Below are 13,678 nucleotides of genomic sequence, written 5' to 3'. Positions count from 1 at the left end.
GGGTGGTGCTGGGGATTGAACCCAGGGCCTTGTGCATGCCAGGCAAGCACTCTACCAACTGAGCTATATCCCCAGCCCTTCCAAGTGAAATTTTTAAATTGCCACCCAACTTCTTCTAGCTGCCTATAAGAAAAAGAGGGCAGAGAGAGGTATAAACAAGATAAACTTTAAAACAACAACAACAAAAAAAAACCGATTCCATTTTCAATTGAAATTCAAAAGAAGTATAAATCGACTGAGGATATTTTCGGCCAGCAAAGAAAAGACCTTGGAGAAAAGATCAAGTCAACTGCAGAGATCCTCCCGGAAAGGACTACCGTGGGGCACAAGCAGCCCGAGGGGTGACCTTGAACCCTTTTTAAGGTTGCAGAAAGATGTAAAGCAGTATTGCATAGACCACTGTCAGCATCTAAAGACCTTAAGATCATGCTGTGCAGGTCATTTCTTTTAAATAATAAACCTTCTAGGCTTTGAAGGCTTTTGCCCCTCAGCAGCCTTAAGGAGAGGTGGAGATCGAGGAGAGACCCTACATGGCTTTGGCCAGTGAAATGGGAACTCTGATAAGATTCATAAAAACAGACAAAATTTTCAAGAGAATTATATTGGCAGAAGCATCAGCATCTTTGAGAGAGATTGAGGCAGTACAAAATGAAAAGAAGACTCCGGATCCACAGCCTTCTGTGGGAAAGAAGCAAAATGAGACAACGGCTCAGCTGCACTTGTGGGTCATTTATTTGGGGAAAGAAAAGATGATTCAGAAGGACAACCAGGAGCCCAGATAGGGGAGCTGAGAGCCAGGGACAGCAATCCCCAAAGGACAATACCAGACCTTAATCAAGAACTGGTGACTTGTGCTCAGCTGGATTTCAAATTCCTGACCATTATTGACATCCCTGCCTCTTCTGAATAGGAACGCCCACTGTAGTTTCTCCACCTCTTGAGTCTTTGTGTCTTCAGATACTTTATCAGACTCTCATTTACATTGGGCCTGAGTGACATGATGAGGTCCTGAGACTGTGGAAGGTCTCCATAGGGTGAGGAAGAAATGCAAATATGACTGTACTTTTGAAACATTCCTTTAATTCCTCCTATTGACAGATGGAGTCCATCCTCCCCTTGAATCTGGGCCAATCTTAGTAAGAATGCAGCCAAACGGGACCCTGCACAACTTTCAAGAACAGATCAGAAAAGCTAAGGAGCTTCCACCAGGGGCTCTTGAACCATCAGCTCTGGGGGGAACCCAAGCCAGGCAAGTCTGGGTCCCCCGGGACTGTGTGCTGGAGAGGCTGAGGGAGGTGGACGGCTAGAGCTGCCTCCTGGGATTTGTGTTCTTCTTCTCCAACGGAGGTGATAAAAACCACCGCCTTCTGCATTGTCCTCCTTTTTCTGTGAAATGAACTTCCAAAAGAAGAATAACCAAGTGAAACAGAGCTTGTGTGTTTTTACAACTTCTAATCCACACCGCTAAGTTACTTTCCTAAAAGTTATCACCAATTTGCCACCGGCAACCTATGGGAACAGCAGTTTCATGACGACTTCACCAGCTTTGGGTATTGCTATTTTAAACCATATTTAAAAGCACTGCAGAGTCAAAAGATGCTCCTTTGTTCTACCGTAAAATTCCATTCCACTAATCGCCGGAGGGAATCCACCCTAGTTGTGGCTGCAGTCCTTCCCTCCTTAGTCTAACTCAGCCCTGTTTAAAATCTGGTTAGTGCTTTGCTTTTTTTCTTCCAACAAATTCTCCCATTGTCTTCTCAGTGTCATTCTGGAAAGGTGGCCAAAGAGAACGTTAACAACTTGGACTATATTGAACCTGGTGCATGGTTTCCGTATCTCCCCCCCTAATATCCCTGCCCCGTGTGGCTTTCTGATCTACTTCCAGCCTGATATGATAGCAAGTTACTGTTGATTGGAAGTGTACCCTGAGTCATGCCTGAATTATTTCACTCCTTCTCTAAACCACCTCACAAGATAGGGTTTGTTGGTTGTATTGCATTAGGTTGCTTAGGCATCAGACATTCAGTAACTGGCCACAGTCTCACAATTTGTGATTGGCAGGTACAGGATTTAAATCTATGCTCTTGCTCCCTGAGCTTCACGGCCTGGCCTACCTTACCCATCTACCTGGTGCTGCCTTCTCATTCCTCAAGACTTCCTAGGAGGAAACTGGAAGCAGTGGAAGGTCCCCCAGGCCCCTTTCAAATGTCATCGACACCCTCCAAACACTGTCTTGACCCATATTTGTGAACCACCTCAATTTAAAAGCCAATGCCTAGATAGATGAGGGGCCCCTTTGTATCTCCACGTGACAATAGCATTAAAGTGTGTCTTAATGTAAAGACATTTTTAAAGAAATTAATTGGAGGAAGTAAGAGTGAGCCTGCCTACATTAATATATGAGCATCTATGAAAAATGTATTCATCCATCTAAGAAATGTTTAGACTTCTTAAATAACATGGAAGTTATCGGAAGCTATTCTACTTTCTCTGGTTCTTTATGTTTCTTTCTTCTTCTTCTTCTTCTCCTTCTCCTTCTCCTTCTCCTTCTCCTTCTCCTTCTCCTTCTCCTTCTCCTTCTCCTTCTTCTTCTTCATAAACTGTGATATGAAAAATTGAAGCCAAAAGCAGGCTCCTTGGAGAGATGGCAGAGCGAGCGGGAAACATGACTTTGCTTCTCTGGAATGTGAAACTCTAGGAAGGCAAGAACTCTGCTTTGTTCCCTGCTGAGTCCCCACCACTTTAACAGCACCTGCTGCACAGTAGGCACCATATTTGTGGAAGGAGTGATTGGGTCGGCTGGCTCCCTGCCCGAGACTTCTCTAGTCTCCTCAGCCCGGATCATTTGTTGTGCATCTCAAACTCAACTTCTTTCATGGAACCAATTCTAGGTCCCTGACACTCGGCTCCTGGGCCAGCATCTGGAAGGTTGTCCAGAGAATGCAGAATCTCTGGCCTTGCTCCAGACACCGAAAGAATCAGCATGTTAACAAGATCCCCAAGTGACCTGTGCCTACGTAAGTTTGGTCCCTGGACTGGCCCCACCAATGTGACAAGGAACCTGCTCTAAGGTCTAATGATCAGTATCAGAGACCCCGGGGGTCAGCCCAGTCCTACGGCCCAGTGGCCTCCGGGGATTCTGATGCTTGCTAAAGTTCGAGGACCTCTTTTCCAAATGCAGCCTCTCCAGATTTGTTCCCAATCTCACTTAGACCTTTGCTCTTAGTTGTAGTAACTGAACGGTTTCCTTGTTTCTTAGAACTAAACCTCTTCTTGAATTCCTTGGATGACAGGGAATTCACTGCCTCCTGAAGTTTTATGCTCCAAATTTGGATGCTCTGAAAATGCTTTCCTGCCATTTGTGTGCAGTGTGACATATTCCACTCCATTCCCAACACAATGAGAGTCTCACTGTTCTGACCCAACCCTTAGGGAGTCCAGATGTAGAATTTGAAATATGGATTTCAGAACGTATGAATAGGTCACATCAGGCTTATCCAGGGCCAGGGGCCCAGTTACTCCTTGCACAAAGATGGTCATCGGAAGGGTTGAAGAGAACTGAAATCCAGCCCATAGTCCCCTCCTCAGGCAATGCATCTAGCTACAGGGCTCCATTCATGCAGGAGGGTGCCTTTTTCTAACTTACCCAAGGTATTCGACAATAGACCCGGGTGTTAGCTGTGGCCCTGACTCTTACCCCACGCCTTGCAAAGGATCATTTAAGTCTCTGTGTTCAGATCTACTAACCCAGATCAGGCAGTGCACGTGGTTCTGACAACGTCTTCTATGCTGTGCCAGCCACCTGGGCTACAGGGGGTGCCTCATTCTCTCCACTCATCTGAACAGACAGGCACAGGGCTGTTTGCCCTTGTAACTCCTACTTTTTCCTCCGGGTTCATTGATAGTCACTCAGTTGTCAGTTTTTTTTACCTTTTCTCTAATATTTATTAGTGCATTTTCCATTTTTTGAGAGCTTTTGTACATAATTCTGCAAATTCTTTAAAAATAACTATAAGCAAATAAATAGGGTTTACAGTATATTAATTTCAAACTATAAAACATGTATTTGCTATTACAAGTTACAACCTGCACAAGAAGTACTGGGTTTAATTTATAAATAGTAGTTAACAAATGCTTACATATATATTCATGCAATTCGTACAATCCTCACCTGCCTGTCCCTTGTCAGGGTCAGTATTTACAAATTAATTGTTTTGTTGTTTACAGCACCTTGTACTGGTATTCTAAGGTAAAAACCCATTTCCAGGTGACCTTTTAGGAAACATATTTAACGATTTCATGTAGAAGGATATGAAATTAAAATGTGTATAATAGTAACTTCTGCCCATTGGTCCTGGATCTGTCACTGGGGGACAGACCCTTCTTCCACCTGTCAGTTCTGCAGAAGTTTGAAAGCAACTGTATTCCCACCTCCACTGCCCACCCTTCATTTTCTGCTCTGTAAGTTGAAGCCCCTTCCTTCCTGCTTTGCCTGGTGGTAGTGGTCAGCTTGCCATTCTGCTAGCTCTCCTCTGTTTGGGTTCTTGCTGATCTACAGCATGTAAAATGTGTGATATCTGAAATGAAGACATTTTACAATGCTCTGAGAAGGATCAAACAAATATCATTACTTTCTGCTTTGGTTTGATCAAGGGCTTATATGTTGGAAGCTTATCCTCGATGTGGAGGAGTTAAAAGGTAGAGGGACCTTTGAGAGGTAGGACCTAGAATGAGGTCATGGTGGGTCCTGGCCTTGGAAGAGATTAAGGTAGTTCTTGTGAAACTCCTAACTTAGTTCTTATGAAGGCAAGTTTTAGTGAGCCTGACTCCTGAATCACTCTCTGGCTTCCTGTCTTGCCTTATAATCTCTCCTTTTCACACATGCTCTAGAACTTAGAGCAAAATATACCTCTTTTCCTTATAAATTACTCAGCCTCAGGTATTTCATCATAGAAACAGAAAGTGGACTAATACACCACCTTCATCTGAGATAATATACCTCTACTAATGCTGCCTGGTAACACAGCTTGCTTACTTAGCAGCCCAAATCCAAAGATTGTTGACATGCATGATGTCGATAAATGAGCCCTTGTTACTCAACGCTCCTTTGAATGATCCTTTCTGCCACAGCCTTCAGGGACTTTCCCCTTAACCTCCTGACCTTCCAGAAAAGACAGCCAGTGGCCAAGTCTCACCACGCCTGTGTTCGCAGGCCCAGTCCCCATCCTGTCTCAGTACAGCCTTTGTAAGTGCTGCCGGCTGGCTGCCTGTTTATCACAGACTAGAAAACCTTGATTTTTAACAAGAACAACAAAAAAGGAGTGCCATCTATGAGGAAATCTGGTGACAATGATTTGTCATTATTACTGCTGTTCCCAGCCCAGATGGTTCTCCAGATGAAATGGATAAAAACTGGATCCTCTTTGTGGCTGGTGACAGGTGCAGACTTGGCCCCTCCGGTGGGACTGCACCAGGCACACAGCTCACCGCCGACACAGGAGCTTCCCACAGGCCCGTGCGTTTCGCGCGCTCCCAAAAACTGTCAGGTGAATAATCGGCCTCTTATCTGGAGTCTTTAGAAGATTCCCCTCTGCACATCCTTTGAAAAGCTGCATCCGTCCCGTTCTTTGTTTGCAAGCAACAGAACCGGGCTCTGGCTAACTGGAGCAGGAAGGGTTTTTATTCCATGGACCTGGGGGTCCTTCCAGGACTGAGGAAAGCTCAGAGAGCCAGGCTGCGTGCCCGACGAGAACCAGGGGAGCCCTGGAAAGACAGGAGGCAAGATGCGATTCACAGACTTGTCAGGGTGTTGCTAAGAATGAAGTTCGACTTTTATTTTCTGTTTTTGTATCATTCCCATCAAGATTTAAAATCTGAGACGAGTGAGTTTGGTGCTCAGTTTTGACTTAGGCTGGAAGATGGGGGGTCTTTGGCGAATCCCAGAAAAGCAGCCCCTAAGAGAACAGGAACGGCCGGGTATGTCGAATGTAGGGAGGGTAGGGAGAGGTGCTCGGCCAGTTCTCCAAAACACAACTACACCACTGGACGGGATTTTCAAAAACAACAGCGTCGGAGCACTGAAACTGACCAAAATCAGGCAAAAGACAAAGTGTGTATTCTAACGGACCTGGTCACACGTGGCTGAACAGCGGGGCCCTATGGTGTCGGTCCCTGGGGCTGCCTCCATCGCCCCTCAGTTCCCTCAGCAGGGTAGTCACTAGTCGGACGTGCTGTGAAAAGCAGTGCTCTTCCATCAGAGGGAGCCAGGCTTCATGTGGAGTAGGCAGGGAAGAAATCCCACACCCCCAGACATCACAGAGAGCAAGTGATGGCACTAGTAAACACGTGGGGGAGACCTAAGTGACAGCTATTGTGAGTCTGTGATATTGAGTCTGCACGGGCCATAGACTGGAAGCCCAGCCAGAACGTGGACAGGGAGCTCTGAGGAACCAGGCAGGAGTAGCAGGTCCCGGGAAGCTCCAAGGGCCCCCACAGGTGGGAAAGGCTGGGCTCTGTTCAGGGCTGAGTGCACTGCTCAGGAGACACTGGGAGGAAGGACTCAGCTGTCTCCTCCTCCCTGGGCGAACGGGTACATGCATAGAGGACACTGATGCTCACCACAAAGGAAGGGCAGGAGCAGAATTCTAGACGCCTGGACTTTCACTGTGTTTCCCCATCCACGCACAGAGTGCGCCATTCGCCAGGAAGAGAAGCCTCCGTGGTCCCATGTGTTGATCACCATCTCCTGACCAGTCAGCACACTGTGCCGAGCCAAAGGGTGTCAGCGGGAAGTAAAATTTAGAAATAAAACAACAACAACAAAAAAGGAAACTTAGCAGAGACCTCAGCAGCCATATACTATAGTTGTAGAATTGCAGGGAAGATGATAAACAAAAGAAACAACACAACAACAGTGTGACAAGTGCCAGAGAGGCGGAAGGATCCCAGAGAGAGTCGATACCACGTGTCACCTAAAATGTCTGTGTCACCTAAAATGTCTAGTTCCCAGCAAAAATCTACTAGACATCCAGAGAAATGGGAGAAGGGTTAGTGAAAAAGCAGTCGATAGAAACCGTCTTTGAGGAGCCTTCTGAGATGTCGGAGCAGTTAATAAAATGTTCAAGCAGTTAATAAAACTTATGTTTCAAAGCTAAAGAAACTTATATTTTAAAAAAGTAAGAGAATTGTGCTAAGTGAAATAAGCCAGTCCCAGTCCGGAATGCTCCCTCTGATATTTCGAATGCTAACACACAATAAGTTGGGGGGGGGGCAGAAGTTCACTGGATTAGACAAAGAGGAGTGAAGGGAGTGGAGGGGGGGGGATGGGGAAGACAGTCGACTGAATTGGACACAGCTTTCCTACGTTCATGTGTGAATACACCACCAGGGTCACTTCACATCATGTACAACTGCAAGAAGGGGACATTATACTCCAGGTATGGTGCAAGACGCCAAAATATACTCTACTCTCCTGTATATCTAAAAAGAATTTTTTAAAAAACCTAAAATACACAACAATCAAACTAATGGGCAAGTATAGTTCATGGCCCCACATGATTCCTTTTTCACATTGTTCAAACGCAGAAAGAGTGATGTCATTACAAAATGTGACTGAGGTGGGTATACAAGCAGCTGTTGGAAGTGGCATGAGGGAGTTTCTGGGGTGAAGAGACGAATGTTCTCCAGTGTTGTATTTCTTGACCTGGGTGGTCATTAGGTGGGTGTATTCTCTTAGAAGTGACTCATCAAACTTCAGTTATTCCCTTTTAAAGTTCATCAAGTATATTAGTAATTAGAATGCTGTGTATAACAAAAGGATCTTATCTACATACATGAAGATGAAAACTGAAGTGTGTTGGAGGAAAACAGAACACTGGAAAAGCTCAAAACTTTGTGTAAGTTATAAAAACACTGCATATTTAAGTGGACATACTGCAGGAAACACATAAGTTCCAAACAGGAACAATTTCATAAAAATAGTGATCTCTGGGGAAGTAGACAAGGGAGGTGTGCAAAACTGTGTGTGTAAACTTTTTTTTTTAAACATTCCTATGTAAATATTATTCCTATGTAATACCCTCATTTATTAGATTCAGCTGGAAGGCATATAGTTATTTTTTATATTTGTTGTAATGGTCTACATAAAATACTTCATGATTTTTTTTAACTTTTAAAAATTGTAAATATGTTCTCATGGCATTTCTGAAATATCAATTTTTAATCACTACATGTTACTATGTGTTAAGGTCTGTAGACAAGTCAAAATAACACCTGGTATTTTGCCAGGGGAATGTAGAGTTAGTAAACAAGTCTGGATGGTGCCTGGCAAAATGCCAGAGGGAGTGGTTTGAGAAGTAACAAAAGCAAGCCATTAAGTGTGGAGATTCCTTATTGGTTGACTGATGTATCTAGTTTATGCTAATTAAGATAAGCTGTGCAAAATGTATAAATAGCTCTGTTGTCCTACAGTAAAGGGCTTCCATTCCTGCGGTATCAATCTACACAAGTTATTCGTCACCCCCCGGTTATTCTGCTGCAGCCGGACTGCGGCAACTATGATAAATATCCTTATCTCAAAAAATAAAAGGGAAAGCCCGAGCCATCAAACAGACAGAAACACAGAGATAGAAACTATATTTTAAAAAGAAACAAACAGAAAGTCTGGAGTTGAAATTAAAGTAAGTAAGCAAAAAAAGAAGTTTTTAAAGGATTCAACATCAGATTTTAGACAGCTGAACAGGTAATCAGTGAACTTGAAGATAAGTCAATAAAAATTACCCAACCCAAAGAATAGGGGGAAAAAATGAAAAACATTAAACAGAGTCTCCAAGACCTGTGGGACTCCGCTGGATATGCCACCGTGTGTGGAATGGGAATCCTAGAAGGAGAGAAGTAGGGAAAGACATAAACGCTTTCAAAGACACAGGCACCAAAAAATCCCCAGATGCATCACGAAACATCAATCTACACATTTAAGAAACTCTATGAACTCCAAGGAGGAAAAAAAAAATCCTACTATTACTCGATTGTGTTGAGTTAGTCATTAAAAATGTTTTCACAAAGAAAACTCCAGGGCCAGATGGCTTCATTGGTAAATTCTATTAAATATTTAAATGACAAATAATCCTAACACTTCAGAACCCTTTCAGAAATATAGGGCATGGAAACACTTTCCAAATAATTCTGACACCAGCCTTACCCCGAAGCCAAAGTCAGACAAGATATCACAAGAAAATAGAAACTACCGACTAATAGTCTCATGAACAGAGATACAAAAATCCTCCATGAAATATTAGCAAAATGAATCCAGTAACATATAAAAAGAATTATACACCATGACCAAGTGGGATTTATCTCAGTATTGCAAGATTGGTTTAATATCTGAACATTAATTAATGCAATGCAACATGTTAACAGAATAAAGCACAAATGGCACACGATTATCTCAGTAGGTGCAAGGAAAGCACTGAACAAAATCCAACACCCATTCAAGTGAAAAATTTGCAAAAAGCTAAGAACAGAAGGGAAATTCTTCAATCTGATAAAGTGCACCTATAAAAAATTGCAGCTAATGCTGAACTTCACGCTGCCCATCACCGTCAGGAACACAGCAAGAATGTCCTCTCTCGCCACTTTCTATTTAGCACTGTGGCTGGGGGGGGGGGGTGTCTGGCTAAGGAAGAAGTAAGGCAAAAAAATTCATTGAAATCAATTCATATTCTATGGAAAGATGTAAAATGGTATTCGAAGATGGTGTGACCATATGTGGAGAAAATCTTAAAGAATCCACTGGTATTTTTAAAAATGATATATGGGTGCATCAGATTATAGGGTACAAGATCAATATGAAGACATCGACTCTCTTTATACAGAGTGACAATGAACAATACACAAAATGAAATTGAGAAAACTAGTTTAGAATAACATCAACATGATGACGTATTTACAGATAAATTTAACAACAAAGTGCAAGCCTCACGTCCTGACAATCATAAAACACTGCTGAGGGAAATTAAGGAAGGGCTTAACGCCTGAAAAGACATCCCATGTTCATGAATTGGATGCCTCAGTATGGTTGAGAAGTCAAATATCTCCGTATTAAACTATAGAAAATGCCTGCTAAAATTCCAGATTTTTTTTTGTAAATGGACAAGATGATCCTAAAGCATAGATGAAAAGGCAAAGATCCTCAAATAGCAGAAACGATTTCAAAAACCACAACAACATGGGAGAACATCCACTTCACGTCTTACTCTCAGCCACCTCTCCACTTCACCTTCCTTGGGAATTTCCTTGCTTTTCCTGCCTTCTGGACAGTGGCCCTACAGTCACACGCCTCTGGGGGGGCCTCTCCTGCCCAAGACTCCCCTCTCATGCCACCTGTCTGAGCACCACCCCAAAAAGCTGATAGTGTGTCCTGCCTCTCACTCACGTCTTTCCTTGACCAACTCCCCCAACCCTTCTGAATTCCTACGATGCCGTAGCATAGCACAGGGGAACTCTGAAAATATTATGAGAAGTGAAAGAAAAAGACACCAAACGACATGTCCCATGATTCCGTTTGAATGTCACGTTCAGAAAAGGTGACGACGTAGAGTTCAGAAAACAGACGACCATTTTCTCGAGGTTGGGTGTGTGAGCGAGGCTGAACCTCAAACAGGCAGGAAAGGTGTTTTGGGGTGAAGCACCTGCTGGACCAGGGTGACACCGGCATAAGCCGGAGCAGAAAGTCCCTGAATCATACATCCAAGTGGGTGGAATTCGTGGTATGCAAACGATATCTCATCCAATGACTCAAACACTGAATTTGAGGGCTGATTCCAAAAGGGAGAAGAATTAATGTTGGGTATCCAAACCCCACGGATGCCCAGAGCAACGGGCTCCTCGAACGGTCATTGACTCCTGCTGTCGCCACCAAGAGTTAAGTGCAGTCAGGCGTGAATATGGAAAGCAGCTGCGCCAGTCATTTTTGTTGCTCATCAGTGTTAAGTTTCCATTCCCCATTCTCTGGGCACCTGGTGTCATTGTACGTTCTGGGCCCCCACGGTTGTTAGAAACATGGCTAGTTTCAGCCAATCAGTTGTGACCAGAAGTGACTAGGGAAGGCTTGGCAGAGTATTGCTCTTTACCCTCCTAGTGATGGCAATGTTCCATGTGACGGAAACTCTGAGAGCCCCAGGTGACCTGCAAGGGGCAAGTTATATAGATAAAAATAACATTTGCTCTCTTATACCCCTGAGATTTGGGGGGGGGGGGTTGTCACCACAGCCATAATTTAACTATCCTGACTGGACCCCAGCATTTTCTGGTCCAAACCTGAGTGATATCAATTGCCACTAAAGATTACAGCACAGTTTACTAATCAGCCACTGTGTGCCAGGTGCTCTGTGAGGTGCTGACACTATTCCTGGTTCTCTAAACATCACTTCTAAGTAGAAATAACTTTTCTCGTTATCTGTCTGAGAAGACTCAGCCTCAGGAAGTTTCAGCAACATGGATGTAAGAGGATATAAGCCTATTTGAGGCTAATTTAAATCTCGGTCACAAATTTGTTTGACAACTATGAGCCGCTACTTCTTGCCTGCTGATCTTACATGCTGGGCCCCGGGCCGGGTCGAGTGAGCAAGACAATGAGGTTCCTCCTCTTCAAGGGTTAGGTGATTCAGAACCAGCTGCGTGCCTCAGTCTGACCCCAGAGATTGATTCAGTTGTTGGGGGAGGGGTCCTGGCCTGGGGACTCTTGAAAAGTTCCCAGGGGATGCTCTTGAGCACCTGGGTGTGAAACGCTGGTTTGAATCCAGCAGAATTGGGTTTTTGACCCCAAACCCCCAATGTCCACTCATCACCCAGCCTCTTGTTCTTGTCCATGTTGGGCCAGGTGTGGCTGAGCCTAGGCTATAGATCAGGTCACCAGGTCCCCCCCCCCTTCCTCTCACAAGACCTGGCCTTCGTCATTTTTGTTTCCTCTCTTCATCCGCCAGAATGATGAACCGAATGAGAATCGACTTCGATCAGCAGTGGCCAGTGGTTCTCTTTAATCTCTTACGTCCTCTTGTCTTTTGCAAATGAATTCTTGAGAAAGAGGGACATGTGATACAGACCTTAGTAGACATCAAGTAGGACTGGAGTTGTCTCTGCCCTCGTTTTGCTCCTTACTGGGGCCATTTTCTCTGGGATTTCTCAGGACTCTGAAAAACATAGTTTGAAAACTCCTGACCTCCTCCCTCATCCTCTAGACAGAGTTACTGAGGATCCAAGAGAAGGGCCTTCAAGGTCCCACAGCTTCCTTAGTGGCAGACACTGAGGCAGGGATTGAGGTTTCATGGTTTCCTATCTAGTGCTTCCATCACCATAAGGTGGAATCTTACACACCATGTTCTTCTTAGCGCCAAGATGTTCAAGACTCTGAAAATATCCAACTGAAGAAGAGCAGAATCAGTCAGAAAGGCCTCCTGGGGGCAGAGTGGCTGAGCTGAGTGGCACTAGGCAGATCAAGAATTTTAGTCATGAGAGCTGCATATGCAAAGGTCCTGAGACAGAGGCTATGATACTTTCAACAGCCTGCAAGTGTCTGGAGGTCAAATGATGAGAGTAGAAGCTGAAATAACCATCAGGACCATGGCATGAAGGACATCATACCTCATGCTAAGGAATTTACACCTGGACTTTGTCCCAGAGGTGGTTAGAGTGACCTGAGAAAGTGGCCTATTTTAAAGCATCACTCTGGCCCAGGTGAGCAGGTGGTTAAGTTGCTCAAGGCTTGACAGAGAAGGCCTAGTAAGCTGTTGTAATCACACACGTGGTGAGTCCCCAGGGCACAATGGCCGGGGCAGGATGGAGACCATCAAGGAGGCAATATTGACAGCACTTACTGAATAATCAAATTGGAAGGATGACAGAAAAGAAGGCACCAAGGGTGACCACCAGGTCTCCCTGGAGCAGCGGGACAGATGGCAGTGCCTCCCACCAAGACAAGAAACAGAGGAGCAGGGCGCAAGGAGCGGCATCACCCACCTGTCAGGTGCATGTCCATAAACATCAGAAAACTCAACCCAGCAGTTGGGAGAGGGACACACTCTCACATTGCAAGGAAGTTAGAGGAGGGAGTGTCCAAGGCTGTCCGTTCAGGAGCTCAGCAAGCTCATCAGACACACAGACTTCTCCAGACTCTGCACTGTCAGGCCCCGGGCACCTGTGCCCAAGTTCTTGGTGGCAAAAGGCACAGGAGCCTTAGACTTTCACATGCCATCTTGATTTTCTAGAGCTACCCAAGCAAAGTGCCAGGCCCTGGATGGCTTCAGAGAACGGAGGCCAGGAGTTCAAAATGAAGGAGTTTGCAGAGTGGTCTCCTCCTAAAAGCGCTCTGGGGGAGAAGCGGTTCCGTGCCTTTCTCTGAGCGTCTGGTGCTGCGTGAGCCTTGGTGTCCCTGGCTTCTAGCTGCAGGGCCCCAGCCTCTCACTCTGTCATCACCTGGTCGGAATCTCCCTCTTATGAGCCCTCTCGTCCCATGTCATTAAGGGTCCACTCTACTCCAGCATGGCCTCCCGTGACTAGTCAGATGCTAATGAAGTCATTCTAGGGCACCAGGTGTCAGGACTTCAACATCTATTTCTGGAGGACACAATTCAACCATAAATCACACCATGGTGGAAAGGGGGTTCATCTGATGTGTCAACGT

General features: G+C 44.9%; 1 long non-coding RNA gene and 1 other non-coding gene across 2 annotated transcripts; both read right to left on the bottom strand.

Annotated features, from left to right (window-relative positions):
* Trnaa-ggc (transfer RNA alanine (anticodon GGC)) lies at nt 1–73 on the bottom strand. Its single transcript has one exon. It is a non-coding gene; the product is annotated as a tRNA-Ala (tRNA).
* A 4,799-nt stretch (nt 74–4,872) lies between these two features.
* LOC144366495 (uncharacterized) lies at nt 4,873–6,873 on the bottom strand. The gene is made up of 2 exons (XR_013425557.1): nt 6,619–6,873; nt 4,873–5,763 (listed from the first exon to the last, which is right to left on the bottom strand). It is a non-coding gene; the product is annotated as an uncharacterized LOC144366495 (long non-coding RNA).
* Nucleotides 6,874–13,678: the final 6,805 nt, after the last annotated feature.

This window comes from Ictidomys tridecemlineatus, chromosome 9, assembly GCF_052094955.1.
Source record: "Ictidomys tridecemlineatus isolate mIctTri1 chromosome 9, mIctTri1.hap1, whole genome shotgun sequence".
Lineage (NCBI taxonomy): Eukaryota > Metazoa > Chordata > Mammalia > Rodentia > Sciuridae > Ictidomys > Ictidomys tridecemlineatus.
The sequence above is the reverse complement of the archived record's forward strand: the minus strand, read 5'-3'. Positions and strand labels throughout refer to the sequence as shown.